Source organism: Cygnus olor, chromosome 2, assembly GCF_009769625.2.
Source record: "Cygnus olor isolate bCygOlo1 chromosome 2, bCygOlo1.pri.v2, whole genome shotgun sequence".
Taxonomy (NCBI): domain Eukaryota; kingdom Metazoa; phylum Chordata; class Aves; order Anseriformes; family Anatidae; genus Cygnus; species Cygnus olor.
In genome coordinates this window covers 32,730,064-32,740,216 of record NC_049170.1, presented here as the reverse complement: position 1 = coordinate 32,740,216, position 10,153 = coordinate 32,730,064, and the positions used below count along the sequence as shown (strand labels likewise).

The 10,153-nt window shown below is 37.1% G+C and overlaps 1 long non-coding RNA gene across 1 annotated transcript; it reads right to left on the bottom strand.

The window, feature by feature from the left end:
- Window positions 1-2,603: 2,603 nt before the first annotated feature.
- On the bottom strand, window positions 2,604-5,128 carry LOC121065805. The gene is made up of 2 exons (XR_005817322.1): window positions 4,295-5,128; window positions 2,604-3,035 (listed from the first exon to the last, which is right to left on the bottom strand). It is a non-coding gene; the product is annotated as an uncharacterized LOC121065805 (long non-coding RNA).
- Window positions 5,129-10,153: the final 5,025 nt, after the last annotated feature.

Sequence of the window (10,153 nt, the reverse complement as noted above, 5' to 3'; positions counted from 1 at the left end):
TTAGCATATGCAGTAAGCTGCTGAAACGTTTACTGTCCTACTCATTGCAGCATAGCATTGTGAAGCAATTAACACTTTCTTGTTTGCATATTATTGTTTTTCTTTTTCTATTTATACATTTAACAAATCAGTGAATGAACTACAGTGGGCATTCTGTACATGATTTTTTTTTTCATGTTGTTATTATATAAACTGTCCCTCAATGTTGTTAGCTTTCATTGGCACCTTTTAAAACACCCAGTCTTTAATTTTTTCTAGTTTAGGATTCCCTGGAGAAGAGTCCAGCACTGAAGAACATTTATCTTAGCATTAGGAAAGATAAAAGCTACAAAGTTATTACTAGGCATTAGCCCTATGAAATATAACCTGCTGATTTTAAAAGACAGAACAAAAATCCAGAATACCAAAACTCGGGAAATCTGCTTAATGCACCATCAAGCAAAACAGAGGGGAATTCATCAAGAAGACTAGAGAGCTGACAACAGATTGGCCACCAAATATAGCATGATGTGAAAATTATCTTGTTTGAAAAAATATTTTATTTTGTAGTAGCTGGATGCATGAGTATAGCATGAATCTAAGCAGTGCCAGTGCACATCTGCAAAACAATGCAGATATTTCCACATATTCTGCTGCATTTGCATGTGAAGCAAAAGTGGATATTAGTTACAGAGTGGGTATCAGTTGCAGAGACAACTTTTATTATACAGCTTATAACTTGTACTGTGCTCCATCCCCTTATTCTTCTTGAAGTACATGTAAGACTGGAATTGCATGTAAGAAAATACTCTCCATAATTGCATTGTAGGATTTGTTGGTTCCATTGTCCCTTTATTAGCTAGCAGGTTTGTGATTTGATATTTTGATTGCACACTGAGTAATAATAATTACTGATGTATAGTTTTAAAAAATGACAGCAAGTAACATAGCTTCATAAATTGAGTTTTTCTGAAGATTGAAGTTGTTCGCCATTTATGTAAGAGTAACACATTTCAGTCTAGGGTTCTTTGTTTTTTCTTTCTTTTCAAATAACAGCATAGGTTCAACACTTGTGGGAAGGGATGGAACTGCTCCTATTACTGATTTTTGCCACAGTATTGTGACTCATACCTGCATATGCTGCTTTCCCTGTATAAACAGACATTTCAGTCTCTATGTCTCAATCATGTCTCATCCTTTGTGACCTGAACTTGTTGAATAAGCAGATTTATAAATATGATTGTGATAGCCTTAAATAAACTATTAACATTTGCTGTTAAATATATATATATATATATAGTGTATATATATATATAGGGTTTTTACACAGTTACAAAAGGTCTTCAGACTCATATTAGAGACTTCGGATCTAATTCAAGTCTTTTTATCCCTGGATAACCAGATATCATCTCTAAGGCAAGATTTAAGCTCCATCTATAACTTGTGGAGAGAGACAGACACATTTAGGAGGTGATCTGTCTCATACAAATGGTTATGTATAGATGTCCTGGTTTTGGCTGAGATAGAGTTAATTTAGTAGCTGGTATAGTGCTGTGTTTTGGATTTAGGATGAGGAAAACGATAACACAGGGATGTTTTAGTTATTGCAGAACAGTGCTTACACTAAGCCAAGGACTTTCAGCTTCTCGTGCTGCCCTGCCAGTGAGCCGACTGGGGGGTGCAGCAGAAGCTGGGAGGGGACACATCCAGGACAGCTGACCCAAACTGGCCAAAAGGGTATTCCATATCATGTAGCATCATGCTGAACAATTAATATTAGGTGGCTGGCCAGGGCAAGAGGAACCGCTGCTCAGGGATAGGATGGGCGTCAGTGGGTGGTGAGCAATTGCACTGTGCATCACTTGTTTTGTATATTCTATTATCAATATCATTGTTGTTATCATTACTGTTATCGTTATCACTTCTCTTCATTTTCTGTCCCATTAAACTGTCTTTATCTCAACCCAGGAGCTTTTACTTTCACTCCCAATTCTCTCCCGTTCCACTGGGGGGTGAGGTTGGTGAGGAGGGTGTTGCGTGCTAGCTGCCTATGTGAGGCTGTGTGGTGCCTAGCTGCCTGCCAGGTTAAACCACAACAACAGGTATTGGACTTAGCATATATTGTTATGTGCTACATAACACCATGCCACAGTAGAGGCTTAACAGTTAGAAGGTTAGGAAAGTACAACATCAGTGGAGCCGGTGTTTCACCCTTCTTAATATTCTTTATATGCATTGGTTACTTAACAAGAATGATTTCTTGAGTTTTTAAGTATTCTTTATTAATCTTCCTTGATCAGTGTGGTTGTCAGAAGTCTGATTTTCTACATAGTGTCCAAGATAGGTAAGCAAAGTGCATCTCAGAAGAGACGATGCTTCAGAAGACATGATTCAGTTTACTTCCATAAAACTTTCAAATGGAAGCAGTGACTGATTCATGAAATGTAACTTATAAACTGGTCCCCACAGAGGAGTCTTGCCTGGCTTGCTGGTGACCATCAGTTCTCCCTACAAATACCAGGAAATTTTCCTCTGTATTTTCACCTTTTATTCTTTTTCTTTAGAAAAAAAAAAAAAAAAAAAAAAAAAAAAAAAAAAAAAAAACACTTTTCCTTAAAAAATAAGGCCTTTGCATTTTTTTAAATTTATTATTAATATTCATTTTATGTGACATACAAAATACAGGTCCATTTATATCAGAAAGCTGCACAGAAACCCTCTAGACTGCAGTGCTTCATGAAGTGAAAATATGAAACAACATGTAAATCAGAAAATTATTCTCTCAGACCAGAAGATATATGTATACATATAGCATGAATTTTAAGGTTGCAGTGTTTATGCTGTCTCTAGTCATCTCACCATGTAACCATCATGACTACAAGTCCAAGCAGTGTTAAGAGGTTATATTTAGTAAGCAGCTGACAATGATTCATGAACTCAAAGCACAAAGGAGGACATTGCTAATCTTCATGTGTTCCCACAGATAAATTCAACATCTTGCACGCTGATAGACTGCACACAAGGATGCCTCATACCCGGGTGCTGAGGTGGTTTTCCTGCAAAACAAAGACTGGTTAAAACACTATGCAGATCCTTAAAAATCAAAGGCCTCTGGCTTTATAAGCCCACTTTACTGCCTGATTTTGAAGTTTTCATTCTCAATGCCAGACAGGTTCAAAAAGAATGCCTGTTTTCATTTCAGCTAGGCTAATCCATACATAACATCCTTTCCCACTATTTACTAGACTGCAGCTATCAAATGAAGATATGATGTCTGTGTTTGGGTTAGTTGGTTTAAATTCTAATGACCATGATGTAAGCACTATAATCAAGCAAAGCTTGTCTGTCTTTGGATTTGTATCTCTTTGCCATAGGCCCAAAGTGCATTTTCTAGCCTTGTCATTAAACTAACCACAACTCTGCCTAACTTTCAATTAGCAGTAAACTTGCTATACAAAGCTGTGTGGCCCTAATTTAAAGCTTGTTTCATATAGTTCTTTGTTCTTTTTTAACAGTTCACTAATATTTAGATAAGCAACCTCAATTTACAGTACATGCTTTGTTAGATTGGATTTTCCCTGTTTTTTTTTGTTTTTTTTTTGGTGGTGGTGGTGGTATCTTTTGTTGTTGTTGTTGTTGTTTGTTTTTTGTTTTCCAAAAGCACTCATTAACTCTCTTCACATCCAGTGCAGGCAACGCTGTTGTATAGGGACACTCAGGAAGGGCTTAACTTATTAATAAATGCTGAAACTGTCTATGAAAAAGTAAATGAAATGAGTCTCTTTTAATACCCCAGTTCCTCTGTATATTTGCCTGTGTTTAGTGAAAAATTTAGATGGTATGTGTTGTGCTTCTATTAGGAGAAAAGATATTAATTTATAAGAAAAAATTCCTATACATGAGATGTTTTCAAAGAATAATCAGCTCAATGAACCATCTATTTGGGAACTTAAAACTACATAAGACTGCTAGGAAACAAATTCCACAGAATAAATCTTAATTGGCATAAAGATAGATGGTCTGATGTGCTTTGTCACTCTCTCTGAAAGTTTCAGATGCATTTTATTCCATTACTGCGAGGGTATAGAACTTCTCTATTAGGTTATACTCCAGGTTTGTCTAGCCCAGTATCCTGTTTCTGACAGAAAAACATTGCAGATGCTTAAGAGAGAACATAAAAAGAAGGCCTGTTTAGATAATTTGACTAAGAGTTTGCAAAGTAAGATAAATATAAATAGTGCAGAAGTGACATATGATTTCATTTTATTGCCACTTGTCTAGGAAATCCTACAGTAAGGGTTACCTCAGTACTCACACTTTTCTTTTCTTCATTTCATCCTCATGCAGCGTGGATTCCTTTTAGGATGAGATGCAATTTTCTTGACTCAAATCAGCCAAACTGTTGTTTATTTTGTAGAGGGATTATTTACTTATGACCAACAAAGAGTTTACTGTGAGTTAATTGTCATGTTGTCCAAATGTCCTATAACTGGTCGCACACATTTAAGACTCTTCCCCAGTATCAGAAGGGTGGTCGGCCTTTGATATTCACTTGTTATTTACAGCTTTACTAAGGTCTATCTCATTTCCAGATACAAATATTCCTCTAGGAAGTTGAAGATGCTTGCATATTAAAATAAAACCAGCTGTGACTCTAATAAAATGAAAAGGTTTTTACCCATTCTTAAATGAGATCATTTTTAGCATAGCAAGCAGCACAGTAAACTAAATTTCTGAGCAGCTACACTGAAAATTTAGTTCCCTGTAGACATATGCAGCAAATGTAGTATCGCTTACGTGAAAAATTGCTGAAGTCAGATTCCATTACTTTGTGGACCACTGTGCAAAAAAGGATTATCATTGGTGTAAGGCTGGGCAAAGATATATTGCACTGAAGCGTAAAGAGCTCTGTTTGTTTTACCTGCCTGTACAGCTGTACACTTTGTTCTCTGATTTTGAGACTACTTCAACTCCAACACCCAGCCTGCAGAACCAAATAAAACACTTGCACAGACAGGCAGGCGTTTATCCAGCTCTGTATGCATAGTGACAGAGAGGGGCCGAAGAAACTAAACTAAGCTAAAAGGAATAAAAAAGCAGAATGCGCTTGCCTGGGAGTCAGGTCCTGCCCATTAACACAGTGCAGCCATGACTCACTGTGCACTTCTTAACTGCCAGTGAACCGAGGTTTTGTAACGTCCCCAAGGCCCCCACTGAGCTCGTCATTGACTTCTCTGTTTCCAGGCCCAGAGCAAAGTGTGAAGCTACCAGCCAGCCAACCAGCAAAGACAGGCTGCCTTCCAGATTTCCCCATGCCTAGAGCACACTGTAAATGTCAGCCCAGCCAGCAGTAAGTCCCTCCTTCCTGGTTGTCCCATCTGGAAAGCAGTGAACATAGATGCTTTGCAGGCCAGCCAAGTCTGAAGTGGCTGTACTAACTGAAAATAATAATAATAATAATAATAATAATAATAATAATAATAATAATAATTCCAAGCTGTCCAAAACCCTCTGAACTCATCAGGCTAACTTCTCTATCTTAATCCTAATTTTCTGGAGTTTCCAGAGACCCAGAGGATGATCACAGATATTTACAGTCTCCCCTGTGTAATGCAGGCTACACACCACCTAACTCCTCACCGTTTGACTGGTGCTTCCCATGTACTGTGTTAGGTTAAATTCTGTCCTGCTGGTACATGCCCAAAACTCTTCCCCCACGACATGTACCAATGTTTTATTTTTCTGCCTCCCATCATGCCCTGGTTGTTTGTTGTTTGACAAGCTTGGAATTGATCACACTTAGTTTTAGGAACCTAAAAGCTAACTGCCAAAGCATCTGGTCTCAGCTTCTCCCTATAATCCATGAGAGTGAGTAGACACATACAGATGGGGATATACTCACCCTGACTTCAAACATCTTTCTTAAAATGGGACAACTTGCTCTTAGGAGGTGCCTATTTCATTCTACCAACTATCAGGGAAGTTTAGAGGCCTAAATTAGACTAGCTGCTAAAATTGTAAAGGGGCAAAATTGGAAGATAAGAATCCAGCTCGGGTCAAGTGTTGAGGAGCAAACAGAAAAGCAGTTGAAACTCTGTGCTTTGTCATGTAACCAGACAAACAGAGCAACCAGCTGGCAGTTCTGGCCCCCCAAACCTGCCAGTTGGCTGCTGTTGCTGCTTTAAGGAGAAAGAGTAGAAATGCACAATGTCCCTGAGAGAAGGCTAATGGGCAGCAAGAGTAATGGAAGGAAGCTGGAATTTGCATTGCTTACATTGAGGATGGAGGTAATTGCAGGAGTTAATATTTGACTGAGTTTAGACTTTAAGAAAGTATTTGGGAGAGTTAGCAGACTACTTTTTTTTCTGCTCTGTGTAAACCTTCAATTGTGGCTGTAGTCTCTGACTTGTTTTCAGGTAAGACAATCTTTAAGAAATCATTCTGTGTTTACAAAATACGTATCTGTATACATCTATTTCACTGTACAAAGACCTACATTAATTTCTGGACCATATCCTTCTCTTTTAAAATTAAATTTATGATTGTCTACCTATCTACCTGTCCTGAGAGATAATGATAGCTTGGTTGCACCACATCTGAGGACATAGGTATACCCTGTTTGGAACAGAGCAGTGTTGGCTGTAATCCCAAACTCAAGTAACCTGTCTCAGTCACCTCCCAGGGAGGCAGAAGGAGTCTAGCTGTAGGCACATATGGAAACACTGGACCATAAAGGACAACGAGGTGTTTTTTATTTCTTACCTTAACACCCGTTAATTAGGGCTAAACTTATCTCCGTTGCAGTCTCATAGGTTTCCCTCTGCCAGCCCTCATGAGACATGACCTTTTGGTGCTGCTGCAGCTTCTAGAGATTCATGAGTGTTTTTATTCTTACAGAGCTGTGAGTCCAAGTGCTAACCTGCGTAGCCTTCCAAGAAAATGAAATAATTTAATGGGAATGACGTAATGCTGTGTGTGTTCAGGCTCCTACATGCCAGTGTCCTGCAAAAGCCTTTCCTCCCAAAGAATAAATCATAGATGATGAAGTCTGCTGCAAACCACCCACCCACACTTAGCCTTTCTCTACTCCCCCACATGAACTTGTCAACAAATTGGAACAGAAAATAACCCATATTTTCATTGCTTCAGTCAAAATCAGTGTCTGGATTATCACTATACATTTGAAAAGTAGAGGACATTGCAAGCAGAAAAGCATCAAACTTCTAAGTCAATTTGCACATTGCTTTAGGGTTATTTTTACCTATAAAATGACATACTAAATGTGGTTTATTTAACGTGTTTTACTCAAACTTCATTCACCTATAGACATCTGTGTTATATGGCAAAGTATAACTATAAGCAAAATCAAGATGAGGAAGTGGAACATATTAATGTAAGCCTTTTTTTAAGAAGAAGAAAGGAAATACAATTTTTCTTAGTATTAGAGCCAACAGTTTAAAAAACATACAAATGTTGAAATAAAAACTGTGATGTTTATAAAGAATAGTAACTATTGAATGAAGGTAAAAATAGAAGAGATCAATGTTTAAAACTTCTGCTTGTTCTTATTTTAGAAGATGACTACACAAAGCAAACCTAAAGAGTGGGATAGGATTTCATGTTTTATTGGCATTTGGGGAAACTTTATACTCTGTCTCTGGAAAATCAGAAAGGGAAGTGGTTGCAAGGAATCCACATAATAATGTATGGGAAAGCCAGCTAGAATTTACAAGGGAGTGGACTGTGCTGGTAAATCAAAAGGTTGCCAGATCACATGGTTCACAATTAATAATAGTGGGGTGTTCCACCAGCAAGCAGTTTCTCCATTTTCTTTTTCTTTATTGCTTTTTTATTCCCACTAAGCCACTAAATTATTTTGCTTAACTGTTGGTGCAAAATACATGTTATTAGTAAAAACATATCAGGTATATAATGAGAAGCAAATAAGCCTATTCCAGTTTCATAAAGGCTAGGAAGTTTCCAAACTGTAGGGTGTTTTGTTTTGTTTTTTCTTGCTGGAAAATAAGATTTTATGGCCAAATGTTATGAGAACCAAGTATTCACAAGGACCAGAGCTTCACTGCTCAGTTTGGAGGCTCATTTTTAGCTATATAGTACAATCTTACAGTCTGTGCTCTTGACTTGGTGCCAGTTCTCCAGCTATAATCCCAGCAAAGGATGTTTGGGGACAACTACTGACAGGATTTAACTAACAGATTAAGTCTGGGAATATTTTTGGTTGCTTTCCACAATGCCAAATATCACAAATGTCACCCTTCCATCCGACCACATAACTCTTGAGGAACTAACTAGGCAGTATCATTAAACAAAACATTGCCTTATAAAGTGAAAAGGAATGCCAACCACATATGTGATCCCGGTTCCCCAAACAGTTCTGCCCTAAAACCAAACCATTGTGATGTATTCATTCTCTCTCACATTTATTTATACTATGTATATCCAAAGGATTTTGTAACCAAAGAACCAGGTAAAGAACACTTCGCAAAGATTGCTTTGGAGTACAGGAGGAATTACCCTTAGAAACAGGCATCCTCACCACAGCTGAAATTTTGTCTCTCAAACTACTTGTTTATGTGTGATTGAAAGTGCCTTCATATTGGCTTCAGTTAGTGCAGGTTTATAGCTCCTATGCCTTAAATTTGAGAAGAGAGCTCTAATGAAGTTGTTAAATTCTGGTTTCAGAGTTTCTGATATAAAGGACCTACAAACACTCCTGCCAATATTAGTAATAAAAACTTCAAAGCAAGCATCAGCAGCAACAGCATTTTGTCTGTGCTGGACTCTGTGTTCCCAGATCAGCTCTACTGTGGTTTGATTCTTTGCTCACAGAAAAGGAAATGATAATTTGTCAGAACTCATTCCAGTTTTAAAAAGAAAATGTCCTTGAAGTTTGAGAAGTTCAAGGGAGCAAATTGATTTAAAATATATTTCTAGTCAAAATTGAGCTAAATAATTCTTAGACTTTGAGGAATGAAGTATTTCCCCAAAGCTCTCACATCTATCCATAAAGGCAAATTCCCATTGAATTCAATGGAGGAGAGTTTGATATTAGACATTTCAGTAAAGATTTATACATACTTTTATTTCTCTAAAACTTGCTATACATCATATGAAAAGGCAGCATGCCATATGTCATAAGTAATTTCAGCATTCATATACAGTGTGACATAGCAGTGGTGTTTACTATATATTTCAGAAACACCCATAAGATATAATAAAAGGTCTCTCCTCAAAGTACATGTAGCTTGAGAACTAGCTCTGCTGTCTTCCATTTCTTAGTTGCACTTAGTGCAATTCCTCCCTGGTATGCATGCTTCCAGCAAACCTGGGTAAGAGAGGAGGTAAACACTATAATGCTGATCAGACTAATTATTAAATGGACAAAATTTTGGATAAAAGTTAGGGAAAGTACACAAGATGAGGTTTGTCGATGTCTTGATTAATATTTTTGGATGAAGTAGAAACTCAATACTTCTCCATCAATTACATCAATTACAAATACAATGCGGTCCAAAGAATGAACTTGTGTGTTCAGACCAGAATGGAGATTAAGAATTCCATATATATCTTTATAGATAGCTATTATTTATAATACAAAAACAACCATACAAGTATCTTTACAGTACATTGTCTTCCATGGAATTTTAACATGCTTTTCCACTCATTAATTGTTTTGTATCTTTTGGAAGGTGGGTTCATGAAGCATAGCATGTAAGATATGTTCAATCTATGTACAACATGCCAGTTAACTACAAGAAACTGTTATTTTCATTGAATTCTAAAGGATACGAATTGTCCTAGGAACTTCAAAGTTTGTATAAAGGAAAACTTAAGAATTGTCTTTGATTTTCACTTAGAGTTCAATGGGATTTGTGTATGTAGGAATAAAGTAAAAACAACCATATTGTGCAAATATGTTCCAGAACTGTTAAAATTAATACTTCAGTGCGTGTTGGAGAAGCAACAATAATATTTTAATATGGATTACAATAATAATTGTACTGAATAGGCATGGAGAAACAGAAAAATGCCATTTTAAAAGAATAGTTCAAAAACTAGGAGTGGAATCTTAATATAAATTAGGAGTCAAAAAAGGTTTGGGGCAGAAATATTTTAGCTGCTTGGGTTCAGTTTGGGGTTTGGGTCTGGTCAA